This window comes from Lissotriton vulgaris, unplaced genomic scaffold (genome assembly GCF_964263255.1).
Source record: "Lissotriton vulgaris unplaced genomic scaffold, aLisVul1.2 SCAFFOLD_722, whole genome shotgun sequence".
Lineage (NCBI taxonomy): Eukaryota > Metazoa > Chordata > Amphibia > Caudata > Salamandridae > Lissotriton > Lissotriton vulgaris.
In genome coordinates, this window is record NW_028247608.1 from 600,537 (window position 1) to 626,855 (window position 26,319).

The following is a 26,319-nucleotide window of genomic DNA, read 5'->3' on the forward strand; positions in this document are numbered from 1 at the left end:
CCGGAGCCCTAAAGAAACTTTTTTTCTTTCTTTAACATAAGAGCTCGAAGCTCCGCCCCACTTCGTGGTGACGTAGGCCGAGCCCTAAAAATTAATTCTGGGTGCATGGGTAGACATATTTGAAAGCTCTCCTTCTAGTGAGGTTGTGTTTTTTTCATTAGAGTATTCTAGTTTCCAAGGAGGAGTATGGGGAATAAATAACTGGAACATTTTTTGCAACTGGCAATGTTTTGTGAAGTACAAGGATTTCCCAAAATGAAATAACCAACCTTTGAAGCCAAATAAACATGTCTAGCAAATCTTACAGAAATGTCTTCTGATTTGGAGCGGTCTTTGTAAAACCTGGATAATCCGATTCCCATAGGGCTCTTCCCAACAAAATTAAATGATATACAATGCTTTCCTTCATCAATTAATTTACGTTTCCATTTTGCCTTTGATAGTTGCCCTTGATAGTGGAAAGACCCCAGTTCAGGCAGGTAGACTTTACTGCAGACCGTGGATGGCTGGGCCTGGTTATTCATATGTCTGCATGCCAACATTTAAGAACAAAAAAGTGGGAGATTAGGAGGTAAAAAAATCAGGGGATGTATTTTCTCCATTGACTTCTTTAAAGCAGAGGCAATTTCAGCAAGGAGAAAATACAGCCATTTTTAAAAATCTAAAAGTCGGGTGTCTACCGCCTGAATCGGGTCCCTTAGCATGAATACTTACGTACTTCTGGTAAAGACTGTCGAAAGCAGTGCTGGTGGACAGCTCAGCGGAAGGTCCTTGTTGTTGTGAGGTCAGAGATGGAAACTTCTCGTTGATGGGCGTGTTCACGCGCGAGCCTCGCAACCACAATGTCCTTTCTGCCCTTGGCGCGCGAGCCCGCTGTGCTGAGGGGGCCGCAGCGCGCGCGCTACTGCTCCTCTCCCAGGTGAGTGGAAGGTTCCATCCCCTGGTCCAAAGGTCAGGCGCGCAACAAACTTCCTGCTGCTACCGGATGTACGTTTATTTAAAAATAATAATTAAATTCGGGTTCTTTCGACCTGGCCAATCTAGTAGCTCCTGCTATTTACATGTGACCTCGTGCAACGTGGGTCCAGACCCGTTCCTTCCAATGTTCCCTAATGTTCCCTAATTGGCCAAACTCCTATGGATTTTATTTCGGCATCAAGACAGCTGGACCTTACCAGGGCGGGATGGGAAATCAGAATTAGCCCTTGCCCTAATTTTCACGCCAGTGCCACACTGCAAGAGGCTGCAAGTAAAATGGGGGTATGCACCTCACCCAATGTTTGTGTTTTTGCCCACTCCGATGCTGGCCTATACCATTCTATCATATATTGAGGTTGGGCCGCCAGATAATATCTTTCTAAGAGTGGTATATCCAAACTTCCATCTCTCAGGTTCAGGTAAGACTGTTTGCGGGCTATTTGCACTCCCCCCCCCCCCCCGCCATATAAAAGCGCACATTTGGTGCTGTAGTTGGGATAACACCTTGGCAGGGGGCTGTAGGGTGAGTGTTTGCATGACATATAAAATACGGGGAAGTAATGTCATTTTGATCGCTGCTAACCTACCCCGCCAGGACAATGTGTGTGCCTTCCACTTCGACAGCTCCGATCTAGTCATGGTGAGTAAGGCTGCATAGTTTTCTTTCGCTGTGCGCTCTAGGCTAGGAGGATACTCAGACCCAGATACGTCAACCCCTCAGGGGCCCACTCAAACGAAAACTTCTCCGCCAGCCGCGATCAATCGGCACTGGCTGAAGGCTTGGATTTTTTGTAGGTAAACTTTGAACCCGACACCTCGCCAAAAGTTGTGATTTACCAGACAAGCAGGGGCAGAGAGGTAAACGGATTAGTCAGTATCAGCAGCACGTCATCGGCATACAGCGTGATTTTGTGCTCCCTGTCTCCCATGCGGAGTCCAGTGATGCTCTTGTGCTGGCGAATACACTCAACAAAAGGCTCCATGTACAACGCGAATAATGAAGGAGGCAGGGGGCAGCCCTGTCTTGTCCCCCGCAAAACTTTAAAGGTGGGGGATGAGATACTGTTTACCTTGACCTTAGCCTGCGGAAGTGAATAGTTACACAAGACCCAGCGTTGGAACCTTTCCCCAAGCCCCAATCTAGAGAGGACCAACTGTATATATGGCCAATGGACCCTGTCAAAGGCTTTCTCTGCATCCACTGACAGGACCATAGTTGGAATCTGGGTACGTTGCACTTTCTCCAGGATATGGCAGAGCCTCTTGGTCCCATCGCTACAGCCTCTCTCCGGGATAAACCCAGAGTGGTCAAAGTCCACCATACCCTGCATATACGGAGCCTACCGCGCCGCCAGCATGCCTGTGAATTGCCACTCTAATTTATGCCACTCTATGCTACTGAACTCTACGCCATTGCACTCTATGACACTCTACTCTACAGCACTGCATTCTTCGCCACTTCACTCTACCCTGAAACAATCTACTCTGCCACTGCAGTCCATGACACTCTATTGCACTCAGCACCACTCCACGCCACTGTACTCTACAACATTTCACTCAAAACCAATACACTCTAAGCCTCTGCACTCTATGTCAATCTACTCAGCACCACTGCACTGTATGCCACTATACTGTACTCTGTGCCACTGTGCTCTACATCACTCTACTGTAAACCATGGCACCCTAAGTCCCTTTACTCGCATCACTGTACTCCACTGCACTCTACACAAATGCACTGTACGCCACTCTACATCACGGCACTCTAAGACACTCTAATCTGCAGCTGCTAGTGAACTCTCCGTCAGCGAACTCTATGCCACTTTACAATGAACCATTCTACGCCACTTTGCTCACTCTATGCCACTCTAATCTACTGTGCACCACTGCACTATGACACAGCACTCCACATCACTCTACTCTATGCCACTGCAGTTTACCCTGCAGCCCTCCACTCTACTCTGAAAGAATCTACTCTACGCAACTGCACGCTATGCCGTGCCACTCTATGCCATTGCACTCTATGGTACGCCACACTACTCTATACCACTGCACTCTACGCAAATTCACTCTACAACACTGTAATCAAAACCAGTGCACCCTACGCCACAGTACACATGCCAATGACTTTGCACCACTGCACTTTACACTACTTTACAACATCTTACTCTATGGCACTGCACTCTACGTCACTGCAAGCTACATCACTCTACACCATTGCACCCTATGTCACTGCACTCTACACAACTCTATTCTGCTGTGCACCACTGTACTCTATGTCACTGCTCTCTGCACCGCTCTACTCTGCACCACTCTGTGCCACTGCACTCTACAACACTTATGTATGACTGCACTCTACACCACTGTGTTCTACACCACTCTGCATTACTACATTCTTATGCCGCTGCACTCTACTCTGCACCACTCCACTCTATGCCACTTCACTTTACTCTGCACCACTGCTCTCTCTGCCACTGAAGTCTACGCCACTCTACTCTGCATGGCTCTAATCCATGCCACTGTACTCTACGACAGTCCACTCTAATCTACTCTGCACGACTGCACTCTACAACACTCTACTCTGTACCACTGTACTCTACGCCACTTCACTCTACTCTAAAACAATCTACTCTATGATACCTCAGTTTACGTCATTCTAATCCACTCTCCGGCAATCCACTCTACGCCACACTTTATCCCACTGCACTCTACACCAATGCTCTCTAGACCACTTTACTCAAAACTGATACACTCTACACTACTGCACTCTGTATCAATCTACTCTGCACCACTGCACTGCATGGCACTATACTCTATGACACTGCATTCTACACCACTGTACACCATTGCATTCTACATTAATGGACTCTATGCCACTCTACACCACTGCACTTTACAACACTCTACTCTGCAACACTGAACTCTCTTCCACTATACTCCATGCCACTCTACTCTGTGCCACTTCACTGTACTCTGCTCCACTCTACGGTAATGCACTCCGTGCCACTCTAATCTGCTGTGCACCACTGCACTATGACACTGCACTCTACACCACTCCAGTCTAGGCCACTCCTCCACTCTGCACCAATCCACTCTGCAACACTGCACTCTATGTCACTACTCTATATTACTCCATTCTACCCTGCACGACTCCACTCTACACCACTTCACTCTGCTCTGAAACAATCTACTCTAGGCCACTGCACTCTACGCCATTCTGCTCCACTCAGCTGCCACTCCTGTCTACGCCACTGCAATCTCTGCTGTGCCACTTACTCTATACCACTCTACTCTATGCCTTTGCTCTCTAATCTACATCACTATACTCTAAAACAATCTACTCTACGCCACTGCACTCCATGCCACTGCAGTCTTCGCTATGCCACTGTACTCTAAACCACTGCACTCTAGGCCAATACACTCTACACTACTTTCCTTAAAACCAATGCACCCTATGCCACTGCACTTATGCCTACTACAACATTCTATTGTATGTCACTGCACTCTATGCCACTGCACGCCACTCGGTTCTACTTTGCACCACTATACTCTGCACCACTCAACGATCCTGCACTCTGACACTCTACTCTGCAAGACTGCACTCTCTGTCTCTGCACTCTACTCTGCAAGACTGCACTCTATGCCACTGTACTCTACCCTGCACCACTTTATCTCAACGTCACTCTACTCTACACTACTATGCGCCACTCCACTCTATGTCATTACACTCTACGCCACTGCAATCTACTCTGCACTGCTCTACTCTATGCCACTGCATTCTATGCTACTCTACGTCACTGAGCTCTACGCCAATACACTCTACACCACTTTGCTCAAAACCAATACATTCTATGCCAATCTACTGTGCACCACTGTACTTTACACCACTTCACTCTAGACAGCTCTACTCCACTCTACAACACTCCACTCCATGATGCTCTACTGTATAAAACTTTGCTCCACTGACACTCTACTCCACTTTACAGCACTCTTCTCCATTCTATGCCATTCTATGACACTACTCCACTCTACGACTCTCTACCCAACTCCCTCCATGCCTCGCAAAGCCACTTTACTTCACTCTATTCTATGACACAGGACTCCACTCTATGCCATTCCACTCTGACAATTTACTCCACTGCAAGCCTCTCTACTCTACCGCACAATACCCTCTATGCCACTCCAATCTGCTCTACACCCCTCCACGAATGATGCCACTCCACTCTACGACACTCTACGAAACTCTGACAGCTCGAGGGGACCCCTGCACTGTGGGGCCTGTGCTACGCTACTTGCTCTGTGCCCTTTTACTTTACGACACTACTCCCTCCACAATACTGTACGCTACACCATGACACTTCACTGTTATCCACGCCACTCAGCTCTACTGTACGACACTCCATGCCACTCTCCTTTACCCTACTAACATTTAGCCATGCTGAACAGCAGCCACCTTGGTGTACAACATTGCTAAAACATTATGGAAAAACCAATAGCTCTTGCATAGGCAAGACCTATTGGCTTTGACAGTGCTTGTTTTTTATGGCCTGTTTTCCTAAAAGGAAAACGGACTGCATTAAAAAAAAATATATATATATATTGCTTTATTTAAAAGCAATCAGAGAGACATGGTGGTCTGCTGACCTCAGCAGGCCACCATGCCCGTGACTCTAGCCAATCGTGGGTAGCAATTTCCAACCTGCCTCATGCGTATTAATGAGGTAGGTCGAATTGCGACCTACTATGATTCTAACTTTTGTTAACCAATCTATTAGTACATAGGTCGCATCCCAAAATTCCTTGCTACGCATGAAAAACGAGAGTGCAATTTGCAACCACTTTTTGCGAATGGAAATGTCATAAGTCTGACCGTTCAATCAGAGCGGAGCGTGGCCCCATGGGTTGAGGTAATGGTGCCGGAAAGGGTTAGTTCACTAGAGGAGGCGATAATATGTTAATTTCTAGGGGGCATATTACCAAGCAATAGCGATAATTATCGCTATTGCTTGGTTAGCGAGAAAAAATTATCGCCGAGCTGCGGCGATTTTTATCGCAGATAAACCTTGGTATTACCAAGGTTTATCGCAAATGCGATAAAAATCGGAAATAATGTATGAATATCGCTGAAAAGTCAGCGATATTCAGGCATTACCGAGCTAATGCTCTTAGCCATGTTATCCACCTACCATTGGATAACATGGCTAAGAATTGCTCAGGGGCAGGTGTTAGCTTTTGGAGATATTCGCGCTTAGCGCGAATATCTCCAAAAGTTGGTAATAGGAGATAGCGATGTTAGAGACTGTTTCCAGTCGCTAACATCTTGGCACGCCCACTTTGCATGTCATTAGTGTGGCTCACTGGTTAGAGGCGGCAGACCCGAGAGCAGAGGACGGCCCGGCGCGGCAGGTTTCTGGACCAGGGTCAGTGGACTCGATAATTCTCTCGCCTCGGTGCCCACTCTGATCAGCGATCACACTCGGCAACTCTGGGCATTAGCTTGCCTCATCTTCACTAACGGCCCCACCAGACCGCCGGGGATGCCTGGTCTCACCCTGGAGATACCCATTAAGGGACCATCTCTCCGGGAAGCCAGGAAGGGTTTCGCAGCGGTCGAAGCGCCTTGGGACCCTACGGGTAAGTAGTGCGCTATATAAATGCCTATACATACATACATACATACAAATATCACTGACATGCAAAGCGGGGCCCAAGATGGTCGCTATCTTCTACTAGCTGTCGCTAACTGGTGTTAGCGAAAGCTAGGTAATAGGGAGATAATTTTATCTCCGCTTTCTTGGCTTTTAAAGCCAAAAAAGCAGAGATAAACCCCCTTGATAATATGCCCCTAGATTTCTAGATCATTTGGAAGTGATAGATGCGTAAAGAAGGGCTATGAATTTAAGTTTAGCCTTGGCACCTTGTGCTGGAGTGCATGAAGTAGTCTCTTTGCAGTGGTACACCGTAAAATATTTTTTTTAGGAATTAATGCACCTCTACTATATTTAAACATGTATTTATCTATACACACACAAACATGTATATATATATATATATATATATATATATATATATATATATATATATATATATATATATATATACACACACACACACACACACACACACACACACACACACACATATATGTGTAAATAGTATACATTTTAAAGAAAAATCCTGATCATGAAAATGGCTTGCTCTTGTGGTTTGTCCAGCCCGCACGAGCCTTCACCACACACTCCTGCTGCAGTGAACAAACAGGAAGCGCACGCGGCGCGTGGTAGGGCCTGGGGGGGGGGACGCTGACGGCCTTCGATGGCTGTGGCATAAAAGCAGCGGTGGGTGAGACAGGCGAGGCGTGATGGATGAAGCGGGGGCGAGACAGCTCAGAACGTCTGAGTGGAGCCTCCGACGGGCGGGCGCGCGGGCGCGTGCAGGTAGGGCCGCGCAGACCTTCTCTCTCGTACTCCCGTTGTTTGCGCACACCTGAGCCCAATAGTCGGGAACGACAGAATTTCTAACAGTTTTCTTGAGAACGTGATGGATGGGATCAAGGAAAGAGTAGACGGTGGAGGAAAGAGAGAGATTTCGCAATTATACAGGAGTTTCTGGAAGGCCAGTGGGGCTGGGGCAGAGACACAACCCTACTGGCCTAAACCCGGCGCCTGCCTGGGCCATGCCACTGGATACTGCCGTGAAGGGGAAGGAGGAGGGCTTGGAGAGGAAAGGCAGAAGTGGAGAAGAGAGAGGAAGAAAGGAATGGATGAAAGATACGGAAGAGAGGAAAAAGCGCCAGAAAAGGATGAGATAAGGCCGAGTGGGGAAAGGATGGGGTTAGAAGTAAGGATGCCAGGGAAGGAACTGGAGGGAGGAGATGGAAGAGAAGTGAAGACCAGGTATGGGTGGGCGAGAACGGGAGGAGGGAGTGAGAACAGGTGGAGGGTGAGAAGAGAAGAGTAGGACGCAGATAGGAGAGAGAATACGGGAGATTTGAGGGAGAGGAAGGGGACGAAAAAGAGTAAAGGGTTTAAAGGAAGCGAGTAGAAAAACTGAGGAAGGAAGGAGTGAGGAGGAAAAGAGACTCAGGGGAAGTGACAATGAGAGAAGTGGAAGGAGAACAGAGGAGAGAGGGATGAAGATAGAAGGAGACAGAAAGGCAGGTAGAATGAGGAACTTGAAAATCAGTAGACACCATTAGTGCAGCAAGTGACACTATGGGCAGAGGAAGTGAGGGGCCCTCTGCACCCCAGGGGCTGCCTTTTTATTCCAGACACTGGACGAAGGGGGCTACTCCCCATTTTTGCCTCAGGGCCCGTGGTGCCTTTGTCATGCCGCTGGCCCAGGAGTGGCCTCCTCTTAGCACAGTGGGGTGGTGATTTCATGGTGTTAATGCTGGTGTGGCCTCTGATCTTACAGGTGCCCTCCCAGGATGGACAATATTCCATATGGGGACAGAGATAAGTGGTACATTTACTAAGGGTTTTTGCTTGGGCACACGTGTGGCGCGACACAATGCATAACCTAGCTCATATTTACTACCCATGGTCACGGGCGTCCGCAAGGGGGGGGGGGGGGGGGTGCTTGACCCCCGGCCTTTAGTTTTCACTTGCCCTTTAAAAAAAATCAAGATTGCACAGATGTTTGGAAAGGGTCGGAGGATGGATGACGTGAACATTTTGAAAAAGGTTCACGGATGCCCAAGTCCATGGTAAAAGCCTGGATGCGCAGCACAGAATTGCATTGTTCTGCTCGACTGCATGCACGAGCCTAATAAAGCCAACTCTGCTTCTTTACATTAACCCCACACCCTGCTACTTTCTGCTCCCACGTGAGATCCACTCACTCCTTGGCTGGGCATCGAAGGGCTCCCCTGCCTGCAACGCCTTTCAGAGCCTTTCTCGTCTCAGGCCAGTTCATGTTGGTAATGCAAAATAATGAGTCTGCATCAAGGCCATTTCGAAACTACCCACTAAAAAAACCATAAGGTTTGACTTTCTGAAAGTATTTTTTTAAAACGCCCCATCCCTCATTTAGCTTTCAACCTTCCCCTCCCTGCTCTTATTTTTGTTTTATTTTCTTCTCTGGATACTTTCTGCTTGTTTAGTTTTATTTTTTTATTACTTTTCTTCATGCCTGTTGCCTTAAAACTTTCCTGTGTTTTTTTCTCCTACATATTACCAATTTTTGGGATTCTTTAAAGCCAGTTCTAAGTGAAAATAATGTTCATTATATGTTTCAAATAAATTAAAATTTTAAATTACTTATTTCAAACCAGCTAGGTGTTCTTATGGGCTAGACTTCATTGGCATCAGTTGTCTGAGAACTATGGGGCATATTACCAACAACTAGCGTTAATTTTTGTCTCTAACTTGTTTAGAGACAAAACTTATCGCCGCACATCGGCGATTTTTATCGCAGATAAACCTTGCTATTAGCAAGGTTTATCGCAAATGCGATAAAAAACGGCCGCAATGCATGAATATCGCTGAAAAGTCAGCGATATTCATGCATTATCGAGCAAATGCTCTTAGCCATGTTATCCACCTCCCATTTGATAACATGGCTAAGAACTGCTCAGGGCAGGTGTTAGCTTTTGGAGATATTCGCGCTTAACGCGAATATCTCCAAAAGTTGGTAATAGGAGATAGCAATGTTAGGGACTGTTTCCAGTCGCTAACATCTTGGCACGCCCACTTTGCATGTCATTAGTGATAAATATCACTGACATGCAAAGCGGGGCCCAAGATGGTCGCTATCTCCTTTTAGCTGTCACTAACTGGTGTTAGCGACAGCTTGGTAATAGGGAGATAATTTTATCTCCGCTTTCTTGGCTTTTAAAGCCAAAAAAGCGGAGATAAACCCCCTTGATAATATGCCCCTATAAGAGGCTGAAGGCTCAGTCTAGAGAAGTAGCGGGAAATTGGAAAAAAATTCATGCAATACAGCGCCACCACCAAAGTTGCCTTGCTGCGTTGCGTGGAAGGGAGAGAATAGAACAGCACCATGACTACTAAGATACAGTTCTATTTTCTCTCTCCTCGTGCTGGCACATTATAGGTTGCCTTGTGCCAGCGCACACACCGTTGAATTACAGTGCAAGGGTGTGTGCGTGAGTCTAGCATAGGTTTGTATTGGAAGGATAATCTTCCAGTAAAAAAGGGTTGCATTGACATAGTTTAACAGTATCATAACTTTTCATGTGTGCTGTTTAATTAGAGGTGGGGGGCCAACAAATTTACAGGGTGAGCCGAGCCACAGTCGAGTCAAGAGTCTGGTTCGGCTCTTAGAGCCCGTGCAAGAGCTGAGCCGAGCTCTGAAATGTTTGCTATGTAAATAATACAATCAACATCATATCAAATAGGAAAAAGCCTTTTCAAAATTAAACAAAAAAGTGTATTTCTTTAACATGTGGAAGCGTTGACATTAATACGTTACTTTATAGGATTGCACTGAGCATCAGCCATTATTGAACTAACAAGGCAAGACCTTGTCACGAAAACCCTGTACGTGGCCTCTATTAATATAGAGCAACATTACTGTCTATTAAATCAAACACAATCAGTTTCAGTACACATGGCAATCTGGACTCACATATTTGAAAGTGCTTCCGTACGTGATAATGAAGAAAAAGAAGTTTTGGTGAAAAAAATATTTGCTGAAGATCACACAGTTTAAACGAAGAAGCCACGATTTATCCAGGTTTTCTGGTTTCACTTAGAAATAATCAGCCACTAAATGGGTATCTATTGTCTATTTCCCTTTTTATGTTAACACTTTTCTTTTTAACTCTTTGGATATTTTTCTGAAATTTTTATATATCGGAAACTCGACCACAATGAATTGGATCGCTTTTCATGAGCACCATTTACATTATACATGGTCACATTCACTTTTTAGAGGCAGATGGAGATGAAGTGGTTTGCATTAACTAACTGAATTTTCTCAAGAAGTGAGAATATGTGAGTGGCAGGACACACACACACTGATTTGCACAATATGTGCATTTACCCGTAGTTTTGTGAACTGAGAGGAGGCATCTGTGGCATGCACACTACACCTAACCTAAACCAATTGACCGATTTCACGAAGATTTAAAGCAATGTCCTGCAGATCAAACACAGAAGGTTGGAATCATTTTACTGATCTGATGTGGTATTTTAACTGAAAAACATAGTGCATATTTATATTTAATCTAATTTTCTTAAAACTTTCAGTCCTTGTCTCTTTTACACCCCTCTGGACAAACTGTTGTCTTTTCTTTTTTATCTGTCATCTCTTTCGAGTCCTTTTTATCTAATTTTTGATGTTCTCCGGGTCTTTAATATTTTCTTTTTCCCCGACCCATCCAAGAATCCCCAACCAGGCTTGTAATTCCAGCTGTGAGCTGAGCGTGAAGCCATACAAGAACATCACAAGCAGTGCTGGCACATTGACATTTACTGGAAGACAATGGCCCCGGGGAACTGTTTGAAATGTGCAAACCCTTCTTACACTGAGGTAGCCTTAGGTTGTGCATATGATCCAGCACGGGTAGGGAAAAAAACAGCCGCCAGCTAGTCCTGGCCTGGAGCATAGGCCCATCGCCCGAGATGGTCAACACACATATTGTTTTTGCAATTTTACATAGCGCTAACTCGACCAAAAGGTATTGGAGCACTTTACATGAGCACCAGTTACTTTACACAAGGTCACAATTTGGGGTTTTTAGGCACAGGGAGATTAAGTGATTTGCCTAGAATCAAGGGAGGATGTGCCGCTACCAAGACTCAACCAGGTTCTCCAGTTCCAAAGTTGGCAGCTCTGGCACTAATGCCACATCCTGGGCAGAGGGAGTATGGCAGGCAGAAACTGCTTAAAAGCTCGTCATGGACTTTAGGTTTTACAGGACCTCAAGCTGAGCCAGAGCCAGGCTTGAGGCTCAACCCTGGCGCAAACTTTCGCTGTCCCGCCCATCTCTATGTGCAATACGGCACACAAGCAAAATTAGAATCGTTTTGCGATAAGAAAGCTTTTTCCATAACGTTATGCCAGCCTCCAGTAGGTGCTACATTGTTGCTTCAAATCCCTGAGTATGAATGTTAATAGATAGGAATTTGGGATTTAGGAGCAAGGTGGGCACGGTGGAGCAACGTTTGAATCTGAAGCTGATAATTGACAAGTATAACATCGCTCTATCGTCCCCTATTTACCTTGCATTTATGGATCTTTCATCCGCCTTCGATCTAGTCAATAGATCTAAACTTTGGTCCATTCTTTTGGATTATGGACTAGATGAGGCTCTTGTAAATTTTCTGGCCTATCTCCATACTGACCTTAAGGCACAAGTTACGATCGGGACGGGTGGGGAAGTGTCTGGACCTATTAAAATAGGCAGGGGGGTCAGACAGGGGTGCGTTTTAGCACCCCTGCTTTTTATTATTTATATCAATGGTTTAGCTAAATCTCTAAAACAAGTGACTTCAGATGTACCAATAATCCAGGGGCAACCATTACCGGTTTTATTATACGCAGATGATGCGGTCCTTATGGGTCGCACACCTAATGCCCTCCGCCTACTTGTTAAAACATTTGTTCAATATATGAAGGCTTTAGATCTGCGTGTGAATTTAAAAAAAATCTTTTATCATGCCATGTGGCCCAGGGAAACGGAAGCTCAATACTATACATGTAGGGGCAGATAAATTAGAATCTGTGAACACATTCTCATATTTAGGGTTGGTTTTCGCTGCGAACATCTTGTGGAGTGGGCATTTGGCCCACGCCACAGGCAAGTTCTCGAAAGCCACCAATTCCGTCTTGAGCTTGCCACGCCCAAAGAAAATAGGTGCCACTGGAGCTATTTTAAACATTTTTAGGTTACAGTGCATACCAGTAGCCACATACGGGGCAGAGGTTTGGGGTTTGGGGATAAGTCCCAGTATTCAACGAGAAGAAAACCGATTCTGCAGAAAAATACTGGGTGCCCCAATCTCATCCTCTGAGTTTATTTGTCACAAGGAATTAAACCTCCCCTATACATGTGATTTTATTAGGACAAGGCCAGCCTTATTCTGGCTCAGGACCTGGAGGAATAACCTAGCTTGCCTAACACAGGATATTATAAATGATTGTCTTAAATGTGAAAAGGGCTTAGCTATCCCCTGGCTTGCGGAAGTTTTTAAGACACTATGTGCCGTGGGTAGGGGAGATCTCTTTTCGGATCCATCTAAGATCGAACTCAGAGATAAGAATGAGATTAAACATGCACTATATGCACTTTATAATTCAGAAAGAATGGGAAGGGAATCACTCAAACCTACTGTTGTGACATACATGGGGAATGAACTGTGTAGGCATCCACTCCCACCCTATCTTACTCTGCCCATGACCAACTGGGAAAGATCACTGTTATTTCGCCTAAGGGCAGGCTCTGTGAAATTTTTATTGGGCTTTCCTTTGGGCTATCATCATACAGCACATTATAACCCATGTCCGTGTGACGGGATAAGCACACAGAATGATTTGCACTTCCTATTTTTCTGTAAATTTTATTTAAAGTATATTAACCGTTTTTTAACTCTATATTTTAGAAAACGAAAACCCCTTTCCCTAGGGGAGTCTTATTTAATGTTGCTTTCCTTGGAAACAGATGAATTAACCTTTCGCACTAGCACTTTCTTGAGACTGATAACTCGTGTACGCAAAATGATGGAAGACCCTGATAATTAGATTTATGAGACTGTAACAAATTTTAAGTATCATGATTACTGTAAATAGACTTGCTTAGAGATGAGATTGTTTTTATTGTATGTACTTTTATGAATTTTATGAAATTCGAATAAAGGTCTTTTGAATTTGAATTTGAATTTGAATTTGATAGGAATTTGTGTAAAAATCCATGGGTTCATTTATTTATTTTATAAGTTTTATATAGCACTGGCCAGACCCATGAATATCAGAGCACTTTACAGCATGAAAGAATAGAGTAGTGAAAAGCTTGGTATGAGGATACATGAGGAGATATGCATAACAATACACATTTAGAGACAATACATTCGAGGGGTAAGTCAAGAGGTAGCTTAGGTAGGTGAAAACGTCAGAAGACCACCAATTCCTGAAGGTCTAGGTAGTAAGGAGAGTCGATTGGGTTGTCAGAGTCTGGTTTAGTTGGCCTTGCCGGTAAAGTATTTTCCGAGGAGATGGAGTTTCAGGTTCCTTTTGAAGCAGGAGAAGGAGAGGTTGCATCTGAGTTAGTTGCATTGGTAGTTGTGTTGGGATGCCCATGTACCACTCCTGTTACCTCCCTTGTTGCAAAGTAGCTCTTTGCTCTACTTTACTTTGGAGTCACATTCCAGCACAAGACATATATTGGGCTGTGAAAGTAAATCTCAAAATCAACACTTTGTGCTGGTTTGTAACAATTTTGTGGTGCAAACCCAGTGCAAAGTGCTGATACATTTGTACCTAAGAGTGATGCCTGCTGGAGAGGGACTGAATGATCATAAAGTTTGTACTTCTCCTGCTAGGATATGTGATGGGCAGTTTTGTGTTCCTGCGATGAAGAGAGCCATGTGCCTGTCTTTGATGTCCCTATATCACAAGCACTAACTCTGTGACTGTGTGTTAGGGCAAAAGCTGCAAAAAGCACATTTCAGAAACACAAATCGATAGTTGTCGCGGTGACTCCGGCAGTACAGGCTAACTTGTGGAGTGACCGAGTGAGTTAATGCGGTGAAGAAATAGCACTTTCTTCACAAACAGAGATATGCCTCGAATTTGTGCCTGTGGGCTGGTGCAGAGCGAGATTGTGACAAGGCCCTGGGCTTTGATTGACAGGGAGGCTTCTGAAGCTGTGACCTGTGCTGTGTGTGAAGGAGGCTTGCAGTGCTTCTACTTCTTTTATGGGTAAAGGAGGCTTGAATTGCTGCTATGTCTGCGGTACCTGTGCTGCATGTAGCAGAGGCCTGCGCTGCTGCTATTTGTGCTGGTTCTAAAGGCGGTTGACGTGCTGCAGCATATACTGCACCTGATAGTTGTACGAAGGAGGCATGTGCTTGCTGCAGTTTCAGCTGCTACATGTGCTGTGTGTGAAAGAGGCCTGTGCTGCTTCTATCTGTGCTGCATGTGAAGAAGGCCTGCGCTGCTTCTGTCTGTGCTGCGTGTGGAGGAGGCCTGCGCTGCTTCTGTCTGTGCTGCGTGTGGAGGAGGCCTGCGCTGCTTCTATCCGTGCTGCGTGTGAAAGAGGCCTGCGCTGCTTCTATCTGTGCTGGGTGTGATGGAGGCCTGCGCTGCTTCTATCTGTGCTGGGTGTGTAGCAGCCTGTGCAGCTTCTATTTGTTTTGCGAGTGAAGGAGGCCTGTGCTGCTTCTATCTGTGCTGCGTGTGAAGGAGGCTTGCGCTGCTTCTATCTGTGCTGCAATTGAAGGAGGGCTGTGCTGCTTCTATCTGTGCTGGCTGTGAAGGAGGCCTCTACTTCATCTATCTGGGCTGGGTGTGAAAGAGACACACACTGCTTCTATCTGTGCTTGCTGTGAAGGACGCATGCTCTGCTTCTATCTGTGCTTGCTGTGAAGGACGCATGCTCTGCTTCTATCTGTGCTGGCTGTGATGGACGCATGCTCTGCTTCTATCTGTGCTTGCTGTGAAGGACGCATGCTCTGCTTCTATCTGTGCTGGCTGTGATGGAGGCCTGTGCTGCTTCTATCTGTGCTGGGTGTGATGGAGGCCTGCGCTGCTTCTATCCATGCTGCGTGTGAAGGAGGCCTGCGCTGCTTCTATCTATGCTGCGTGTGAAGGAGGCCTGCGCTGCTCCTATCTGTGCTGGGATTGAAGGACGCATGCTCTGCTTCTATCTGTGCTGGCTGTGAAGGAGGCCTGCGCTGCTTCTATCTGTGCTGGGATTGAAGGACGCATGCTCTGCTTCTATCTGTGCTGGCTGTGAAGGAGGCCTGCGCTGCTTCTATCTGTGCTGGGTGTGAAGGAGGCCTGCGCTGCTTCTATCTGTGCTGGGATTGAAGGACGCATGCTCTGCTTCTATCTGTGCTGGCTGTGAAGGAGGCCTGCGCTGCTTCTATCTGTGCTGGGTGTGAAGGAGGCCTGCTCTGCTTCTATCTGTGCTGGGTGTGAAGGAGGCTTGCGCTGCTTCTGTCTGTGCTTGGTGTGAAGGAGGCATGCTCTGCTTCTATCTGTGCTGGCTGTGATGGAGGCCTGCGCTGCTTCTATCCATGCTGCGTGTGAAGGAGGCCAGTGCTGCTTCTATCTATGCTGCGTGTGAAGGAGGCCTGCGCTGCTTCTATCTGTGCTGGCTGTGATGGAGACCTGCGCTGCTTCTATCTGTGCTGGTTGTGATGGAGGCTTGCGCTGCTTCTGTCTGTGCTTGGTGTGAAGGAGGCCTGCTCTGCTTCTATCTGTGCTGGCTGTGATGGAGGCCTGCGCTGCTTCTATCTGTGCTGGTTGTGATGGAGGCTTGCGCTGCTTCTGTCTGTGCTTGGTGTGAAGGAGGCCTGCTCTGCTTCTATCTGTGCTGGCTGGGATGGAGACCTGCGCTGCTTCTATCTGTGCTGGTTGTGATGGAGGCTTGCGCTGCTTCTGTCTGTGCTTGGTGTGAAGGAGGCCTGCGCTGCTTCTCTCTGTGCTGGCTGTGATGGAGGCCTGCGCTGCTTCTATCTGTGCTGGTTGTGATGGAGGCTTGCGCTGCTTCTATCTGTGCTGGTTGTGATGGAGGCTTGCGCTGCTTCTATCCATGCTGCGTGTGAAGGAGGCCAGTGCTGCTTCTATCTATGCTGCGTGTGAAGGAGGCCTGCGCTGCTTCTATCTGTGCTGGCTGTGATGGAGACCTGCGCTGCTTCTATCTGTGCTGGTTGTGATGGAGGCTTGCGCTGCTTCTGTCTGTGCTTGGTGTGAAGGAGGCCTGCTCTGCTTCTATCTGTGCTGGCTGTGATGGAGGCCTGCGCTGCTTCTATCTGTGCTGGTTGTGATGGAGGCTTGCGCTGCTTCTGTCTGTGCTTGGTGTGAAGGAGGCCTGCTCTGCTTCTATCTGTGCTGGCTGTGATGGAGACCTGCGCTGCTTCTATCTGTGCTGGTTGTGATGGAGGCTTGCGCTGCTTCTGTCTGTGCTTGGTGTGAAGGAGGCCTGCGCTGCTTCTCTCTGTGCTGGCTGTGATGGAGGCCTGCGCTGCTTCTATCTGTGCTGGTTGTGATGGAGGCTTGCGCTGCTTCTATCTGTGCTGGTTGTGATGGAGGCTTGCGCTGCTTCTGTCTGTGCTGCAATTGAAGGAGGGCTGTGCTGCTTCTATCTGTGCTGGGTGTGAAGGAGGCCTGCGCTGCTTCTATCTGTGCTGGCTGTGAAGGAGGCCTGCTCTGCTTCTATCTGTGCTTGGTGTGAAGGAGGCCTGCGCTGCTTCTATCTGTGCTGCGTGTGAAGGAGGCCTGCGCTGCTTCTATCTATGCTGCGTGTGAAGGAGGCCTGCGCTGCTTCTATCTGTGCTGGTTGTGATGGAGGCTTGCGCTGCTTCTGTCTGTGCTTGGTGTGAAGGAGGGCTGCGCTGCTTCTATCTGTGCTGGCTGTGAAGGAGGCCTGCTCTGCTTCTATCTGTGCTTGGTGTGAAGGAGGCCTGCGCTGCTTCTATCTGTGCTGGGTGTGAAGGAGGCTTGCGCCGCTACTATCTGTGCTTGGTGTGAAGTAGACATGTACAACAAAGATATCCAAGGGTCTGAAATTAGCAGTTTGAACACTAACCAGCAGATTCATCATGCTCCTCTTTTGCGAGTCCTTAATAGTGATTATTAAGGAATCGCTATTAAAGACTCTCAAAATGGGATGCATGTAGAAATCGCAAAATTTATAGCGATTCCTACAGCTTCCTTATTTGCGATTAGCTAATTGCTAATCGCAAATAAGGAATAACTCTCCATTCAATCCTATGGGCCTAAAGACCCATAGGAATGAATGGGAAGACATTACACATTCACATTTTAAGTTTGCGATTTCAAGGGTGCAGGGGTGTCCAAAGGACACCCTGTTGCACCCCTGAAATGATATTGGATGCTGGTGTTACGCACACACATGTCCCAAGGACATGTGTGTGTGTAACATACAACTTAGAAAAATGCACTTAAGTGCATTTTTCTAAGTTTCCGCTATTTACCACGAGGTTTGACTTCGCGATAAATAGCGGCCCAATATTGCGATTTCACAATTTTTAAATGTTTCATGAATTGCATTTAAGGAATCTCAAATAGAGATTCCTTAAATGCAATTCCTCGCAGATTTGCGAATTCTATAATAGCGATTTTTGCATTTGGGATGATGAATCCCAAATGCAAAATTTGCGCTCGCAAAGGGCCAGATTCTCAGAATCTGGCCCTTTGTGAGCCGACTTTACGTTGATGAATCTAGCTGTAAGAAGTCTAGAACAAAAAATATATATGTACCAACTTTCTTGACTAAGGCTGTTAAAATAGTGAGTCCTATTCAAGAGGACAGATTCCCATCACTCACCAATGGTGACATGCTTCATCAGCTGGGTCTCCTCTTGGCGTCACGATAGTGGCACTAAGGGCTACAACCCTTTCAGAGGTAAAGGGGAGCCCGAGGATGTTTTCTTAAGAATTATCAGTGAGAAACTAAACTCCTAACTGAACTACCAGATGTGAGCGATTGAATTGTTTGGGAAAAAATGCAGTGCACTATGATATGGTGATAAGCGAGTTAAAATTGACCTATGAGAGAACCAACAGGGTCATATTAGCAAGGTTTTCCGCCTTCCACATGCAACATCAATGGTTTTCTCGTGATGTTGGCCCTTCCTCGCGATGTTGGCTATCACTGGAATATATATCACCATGGCGCTAATTGTTGCTAATTCAGCGTCAGCGTGGCGATATATTCTAGCGATGGAAATATTCGCGCTAAGCGCGCTCTGCAATATTTTTCGCAGCTTCTTGCTAATATGCCCCCAAATCTTTCATCGCACCGGTGGAAACCATTCTCACTCAGTGCAACTTTCTAGATCTTTGCCTCTCACATGGTTGCTTTTGTTATCTCTTGGTTTAGTTATTAGGGCAGCAGGTTTGACTTTGCCACCCCCTAGTTGCATGCCCTTTATTGTCTCCCCATCTCTGCCAGTGTGATGTTCAGAGCCTTGTGCATTGCACACAGAGCCATCTTCGCCCAAAATCCCAATTTTTTAATAAGAAGGGCCCAAGGCCTATATGTGCTGTTCATATATTCCGCACTATCTGAATCAGACCCCTCGTTGTTCCTCTCTAGAAACGCTAGAGCGCCAGATTTACTGACCCTTCACGCAACGTAGGAAGGGAACTTGCACCGCTGCGTGAAAGGGAGAGAGCAGAAACGAGCCACATCTCCTCAGATATGGTGTACTTCTCCTTCTGCCTTGCACTTGCGCATTTGTGGCAGCCTAGCGCCAAAGCAGGCACCCTTGAGTCATGGTACAAAGGTGTCTCCATTGTGGTCAGAATAGTTTTTGTGCAGAAAGGGATGCATTTCAGCCCCAAAACTATCCTTAGAGACTTATTTCTCTTTGTCTGTGTGAGCCGAATGCAGCACACATGCAAAGAGGAAGTGACAAGGAGAAACATAGGGGGCATATTACCAAGCATAAGCGATAATTATCGCTATGGTTGGTTAGCGGCAATAATTTTATCGCCGTGCTTCGCCTTTTTTTATCGCTTAGGAGCCTTGCTATTATGAAGGTTTATCTCCTAACCGATAAAAATCGCCCGAAATGCATAAATATCGCTGTAAAGTCAGCGATATTCATGCATTACCGAGCTAATGCTCTTAGCCATGTTATCCACCTCCCATTGGATAACATGGTTAAGAACTGCTCCGGGCAGGTGTTAGCTTATGGAGATATTCGCGCTTAGCGCGAATATCTCCAAAAGTTGGTAATCGGAGATAGCGATGTTAGCGACTGTTTCCAGTCGCTAACATCTTGGCACGACCACTTTGCATGTCATTAGCGATAATTATCGCTGACATGCAAAGTGGGCCCCTAAATGCCCGCTATCACCTACAAGCTGTCGCTAACTGGTGTTAGCGACAGCTTGGTAATAGGGCGATGAAATTATCATCGCATTAGCGGGAAAAAGTCCCGCGAATGCGGCGATATTGGCCCTTGGTAATATGCCCCGTAGATATTTCGTCTCATGCAAAGTTTGGTCGGTGCATCATTCTGGTGCAAACCCAGGTCTACTGACTTTAGTAAATCTGTCTTGGCGTCAAAATACATTGGTGAACGAATGGGACACCTGTGCTCCACCCATGTAACTCCTCCCCCATGTAGAGTACCACAAGGCAGCGAAAGGCACTGCTTGGCGTTACTTTGCTAGTTAAAAAATGATGCATGGTACTGCAAATATCGATGTGCGTGTCTTTGTAAATGTCACTTAAGCACTTGTGTTGCCTTGCGCCGACTCGCGTGATGCAAGGACAAAGCAAGTGCTTAGTAAACATGGGCCTCGATGAGAGGTAGTGGAGCATTTTCGGCACTGGCTCCCGCCTTCTGGAACAAACTCCCTCTTCAGCTACCGCCCTCTTCCAATCACCTCAGAAATGTACTATTCTCTTGTCTTTATAAACAGCACCTTCTGCCAACTCACCTTGTCTCCTGTGGTTGCTATGGTTTCAGCAGCAAAAATGCTTTAGAGGACACACTGTACAACCGACAGTGTTCAAGCACTTTAGGCCTCGCATGGGGCATGGAATACAATAAGGGGCGTAGCTTAAGGGGAGTGCTTGGGGTGTAACACCCCCTAAAAAATATATTCTGTCGTAAATAGTTGCGTAGATGTGCTTTCAGTCGGTTATGGTGAAGTGTCTGCCAGATTTCACCTGGGATTTCTACATGCCCAAACTGATAAAAACACACACACACTCTCTCGTCTCTGTTTTGAAGTCCTTAAAAATGTTGATTAGTTTGAAAAATGTTGTGTTTTATGTGCCCCTAACAATCTGCCTCTCTCTTTCCACTACCCCTTAAGCCCCCGTTATGCCTTAGCTCTAATATATTGTGTTTTTTTAACAAGATATCCCAGCGTGATTGTTGGGAAATCTGCAGCTCACCCTCCCCCATCTTATTGACCAGGCCACGCCCCTGAATACACTGTGTCAAACGAATACAAGAAGTTAGTGATTGAGTTATTGAGGGCGCTCAGAGGATTTGATGGCTAAGGGGGTGAACAGACTTTTGAACATTACAGGTAAAGAGGGGCTTCAGTAGAACTCCAGTCACACATTTTGATGTCATGACCCATAAACTTTGCATATCACTAATGTCAACAGTATATCCATGGACAGCACAAATGTATATAATAACAAGCATTTACAAATGCAATAGACTTGGCCTTTTATAGTCCATAGATTTTCGCATGGAGGGCATTGCGGCGTGGTTGGACCCTATCATATTTTAGCAGGCAGAGGCCTTGATTTACTTGGAAACATTTTCAGGGTTTGGTTCACGCACAGGCTCTTAGAGCCAAGCCTGACCTTCACAGGTGACTTTTTTTTTTTTTTTAAACTTAACAACAAGTTTTATTGCTGCAAACCTTTTATCTGTGTTTTAGGTTTAAAGTATTTTATTGAAGCAGGGTGGGGTAGGACACAAAGGGGCAAAAAACAAGCGACCCACAAGATCCGCGCATCAGTGCGCATCATACAGCCAATACAACATTACAGTTACAATTTTGTAAGAGGCTCCGTCCGACTCGGGAGCATAGCTTCAGCACCTGTGGGCACGGACAGACAACGAGGGGAGGGGGGGGGGGGGAAAGGGAGGGGAGGGGAGGGATGAGGAGAGGAAAAAAAATCAGGAGGGAAGGAACAAAAGAAAGAACGAATGGGGAAGGAAAAAAAGAAAAAAGGGGGGGGGGTGAAGGGAGGAGAAACAACCCCGCTCCAAAAAACCTACCGAACCAAACTAAACCCCCAACTACCATACCCCGACCCACCCCCTGTACTGTGCCAGCATCTACAGTCTCCGCCACTGTGAACTCTCCATGAATCTCTACTATGCAACACCAACCCCACCCGCTCAGGCAGGCGGGTCCGGCGGCGGCGTCAGCCTCAACAACCGAAGATATCTAGGGCAGGTAATCTCTCGAAACTCGGAACATAACAGGCTGTGAAAGGGCTCCCACAATTCCTCAAAGGTATCAGTATCCCCCAGGGCCACTAAGGACATCTTTTCCATTCCAAGAACATGCCATAATCTGTGCAGCCAACCAACTACAGAGGGAAGTGTTGTAGTGCGCCAGTGTATGAGAATATTCTGCACCGCTGACCCCAGCGCAATTGCGATCTGTCTACCCCTCTTGGACCTAAGGGGATACATCAACCCATTCGGCAACCCCAACAGGACATAGGCCGGGAACCTAGGCAGTTCTATCCCAAAGCATTTGTCCACCTCGCTCAGGACCTCTTCCCAGTACGGAGCCAGCAGGGGGCAATCCCATAGTATGTGTGTTAGTGTACCAGTGTTGCCACAGTTGCGCCAGCACGTCCCTGGTATCGCCCTGTCCATCTCGTGCAGTTTCTCCGGAGTGCGGTACCAGTAGGTCGAGATTTTAGTAAAGGTCTCTGTAAGACCCGTGTGGTAGGCCGAGTGGCGCGCGCGGTAGGAGATATGGTCCCATTCTTTATGACTCAGCTCGCGCCCAAGCTCTCGCTCCCATCGTTCCCGACCAGGGTTGTGAATGTGAAATGAGGGGGGCTGCAGCATTCTATACAGGTCCGAGATCAGTTTGGCGTCCGACGTGCGAGTAATTAACCAACGCTCATACTCCGTGATTTCCCTGTGTGCCGCGTCGCGCACTTGTGGTTGTAATGCCCAGTGGCGCGCCTGCATGTATCGCATGCGTTCCGTCTCGGGGAGGCCATAATCCCTCTGCAAGTCCCGGAAGGAGACAACTCCCTCGGGGGAGTACAAGTGGTACAGAGTGCAGCAGCGGGCCACCCGCCAGCGCTCATAGGCTCCCTGTTCCAGCCCCGGGCCGAAGTCCGGGTTGCCAATGAGCGGCGTGAAGGGAGAGGGGAAGGTAGTTAACTCGCATCTGGCAGCCACCGAGTCCCACGTCTGGAGCGGGACCCGCGTCACCAAAGACGCGTAAAGATTGGGGGGCCGATGGGCGCGCCTCAAGAATGGTACTTCCTGCAGCGTCCTACCCGCCACCGCCTGATCCTGGAACAACCAGTGTTTATCAGATTCCCACCGGCTCCATTCCACGAGGTATCGGAGCTGAGCGGCCTGAAAATATTTCCGTAAATCCCGTATCCCCAGCCCTCCGGATTCCGGTGAGAGCATAGCGATGCCCCTCTTGATCCTCGGCCTACGGCCCTGCCACACGAATCGCGCAATGGCAGTCTGAGTCTCCGCGAGCCACCCCGCAGGAGGGTGGAGCGGTAACGCTCTGAAGAGGTAAAGCACCTGAGGCAGAAGGGTCATCTTCACTGCGGCCACCCTACCCAGTAGCCACAGCGTGCCTTTATCCCACCGGCCCAGTTCCTCCTTGATTTTTGTGCCTAGAGCTGCGTAATTGGCCTTAACCATCTCCGGGAGGGAGGGCGCCAGCAGGATCCCCAAATACGGGATCTGGTCCTTGGACCAGCTCAGAGGGTAAAGCCTCTGCAGTTCCACTCTAGTGGCAGCAGATAGCGAGATGTCCAGGGCGGCCGACTTACCCAGGTTCACCTTAAAGCCCGCCACGTCAGCGAATAAGTTCAGTTCCTCCACACAGGCCGGTAGCGATCTCCGCGGGTCATCCAGCGTCAGAATGACATCGTCTGCGTACAGGCTAATCGCGTGGCGAAACCCGCCCATCTGGACACCGATAATGTCAGGGTTCTGCCTAACCCTCTGGGCAAATGGCTCCATGTACAAAGCAAAGAGCAGAGGGGAGAGCGGGCATCCCTGTCTCGTGCCCCGTTCAATGGGGAAGGGTCGAGAGCTGCCGCCGTTCACCCGGACCACCGCAGATGGGAACCGGTAGCAGTTAAAGATCAGGTGACGAAACTTCTCCCCTATCCCAAATTTGCTCAGGACTTTCTCAAGGTAGGGCCAGTGCACCCTGTCAAAAGCTTTCTCCGCGTCTATGGACAGGAGCATCCTCTCTCCAGGGATCCTAGAAGCCTTCTCGAGAATGTGTGTCACCCTCTTCGTATTATCTACCGTTTGCCTACCGGGCACGAATCCCGCTTGGTCCGAGTCAACCATGCCGGGGAGATGCAACGCCAGGCGTGCCGCTAAGATACTGGTGAACACCTTCAAATCGGTGTTCAGCAGCGAAATGGGACGATAGGACCCACAGGCGGTCCTGTCCTTGCCCGGCTTAGGGATCACTGAGACCGTGGCCTGGAGAAATTCGGAGGGGATGGCTCCCGGTTCTGCGAAGGAGTTAAAGAGGCGAGTCAGCAGAGGTGCCAGTTCCTGACAGAAGGTTTTGTAGAACAGCGGGATGAAGCCATCCGGACCCGGGGCCTTGCCCAGTTTGAGCCGGGATATCGCCGTGACCACCTCCTCGATACGTATGTCACGCTCCAGATACTGAGCCTGATCCTGTGTCAGCGACGGGAGCGGAACCGAGTCCAGGTAGTCCCCCTCAGCCTGGGCCGAAGGGGGCTCCCCGGAGTAGAGGTCCGCATAAAAGCCACGGAAGACATCCGCTATGTGTTCATCGGTCGTGACTCTGCCTCCGGCCGGGTCCAGCAGTTCCTTCACTCGGTGCTGCTGTTGCTGCACCCTGAGTTTGTTAGCCAGGAGCCGCCCACACCGATCGCCCCCTGTGTAATATTTGTGCTTCAGGCGGAGCACCGCGTACTCCGCCCGATCCGTGTCTAGGGCTGCCAGGAGCTTCCGCGCCGCCTTCAGCTGCCTCCACACCCTGGGGGCCCCTGTCCTGTGATGAACCTGCTCCAGCTCCCTCACCTGCTGGGTGAGCTCATCTCTCTTAAGTTGCCGGTCCCTATTCTCGGCAGCGGAAATCGCGATAAATTCGCCTCGGAGCACGGCCTTAAGGGCCGCCCACTGTGTCGCGCGGGAGGTATCCCCATTGTCGTTCACGATCTGAAAAGCCAAAATGGCCGCCCTGATCTGATCCACCACCGACCGCCTATGCAAAAGCGTATCTCGGAGCCTCCAAACCCCCCTCGACCGAGCCACCGGCGGAAGAGTGAAAGCGCCCTCAACTGGGGCGTGGTCAGAAAGAGAAAGGACCCCCATGTCTGCATTCGAAGCCAAAAGGAGCAGCGGGCCTGACACTAGGAGGTGGTCTAAGTGCGCATAAGATCTATGGGCGTGTGAGAAATAAGAGTAGGCGCGGGTGGTGGGGTGGAGGCAGCGCCACATGTCATGCAGGTCCAGCTCCGCAAGTCGAGTTCGAATCGAGCCCGAAAGCTCACCCAACTGCTGGCGCCGCTGCACAGACCTATCCAGCGCCGCGTCAAAAACCAGATTCAAATCACCCCCCAACACTATGTGCCTATCAGAGGTGAACGCAACGTCGTCCAAGGCCCTGTGTAAGAATTGGTCCTGATGATCATTGGGGCAATAAACGGAGCCTACAGTCAGTGCTAAGCCCCCCACCTTGATTCTATATACCAGGAGTCTTCCTTTCTGCTCCGCCACCTTGCTCACAACCTCACCCCTGAACCTTCTAGAAAACAAAATGGCCACCCCTGCCGTCTTGGAAGTGCTAGAGGAGAATAGCTGTGTGGGGAACTTGGGGGTTCGCATCCGCGAGCAGTCCTTAGCCAGCAAGTGGGTCTCCTGCAACAGGCAGATATCCGCTTGTGAGTTTTCCAACAGGGATAACACTGCCCGCCGCTTAACCGGATTATTCAGCCCTTTCACATTGAGAGTAAGCACCTTAAGAGCCATCAAAGAGAGAGTTCAGAGAGCACATATCAAAAGGCAAAGCCCCGTCAGCAAACACAGAAGGCACCCTTCGAGATCTCAAAACAGAGCAACGTTGAATCAACCATTGGCACAGTACAGTCCCCGAACCCCAACACCCCACGACCAAAAACCCCCCCCCGCTCCTACACCAGCAAATCCACACCACCCCCCGCTACTGGCCCCCCCTCTAGGTCCCAAAATCAAAACAGCTGCCCGTCCGCCCCAACCCCTTCCCCCGCTTCTCAAACTTTTCAAAAAAGACATTGTCCCAGTCCGGCCCAAAACGGGCAAGGCCGTGGAAAGTCAACCTAGTGGACGTCCAGCCACCACCTTCAGCACTCGCCCTTCCTCCCGCGCCACCCCCCGAAACCCCGCACCTGCAATAAGAATGAGCTAAAGTAGACTCCCCCCGGAGTGAGTTCAGGCCGTCAAGGCCACTTCGCCATTCGCC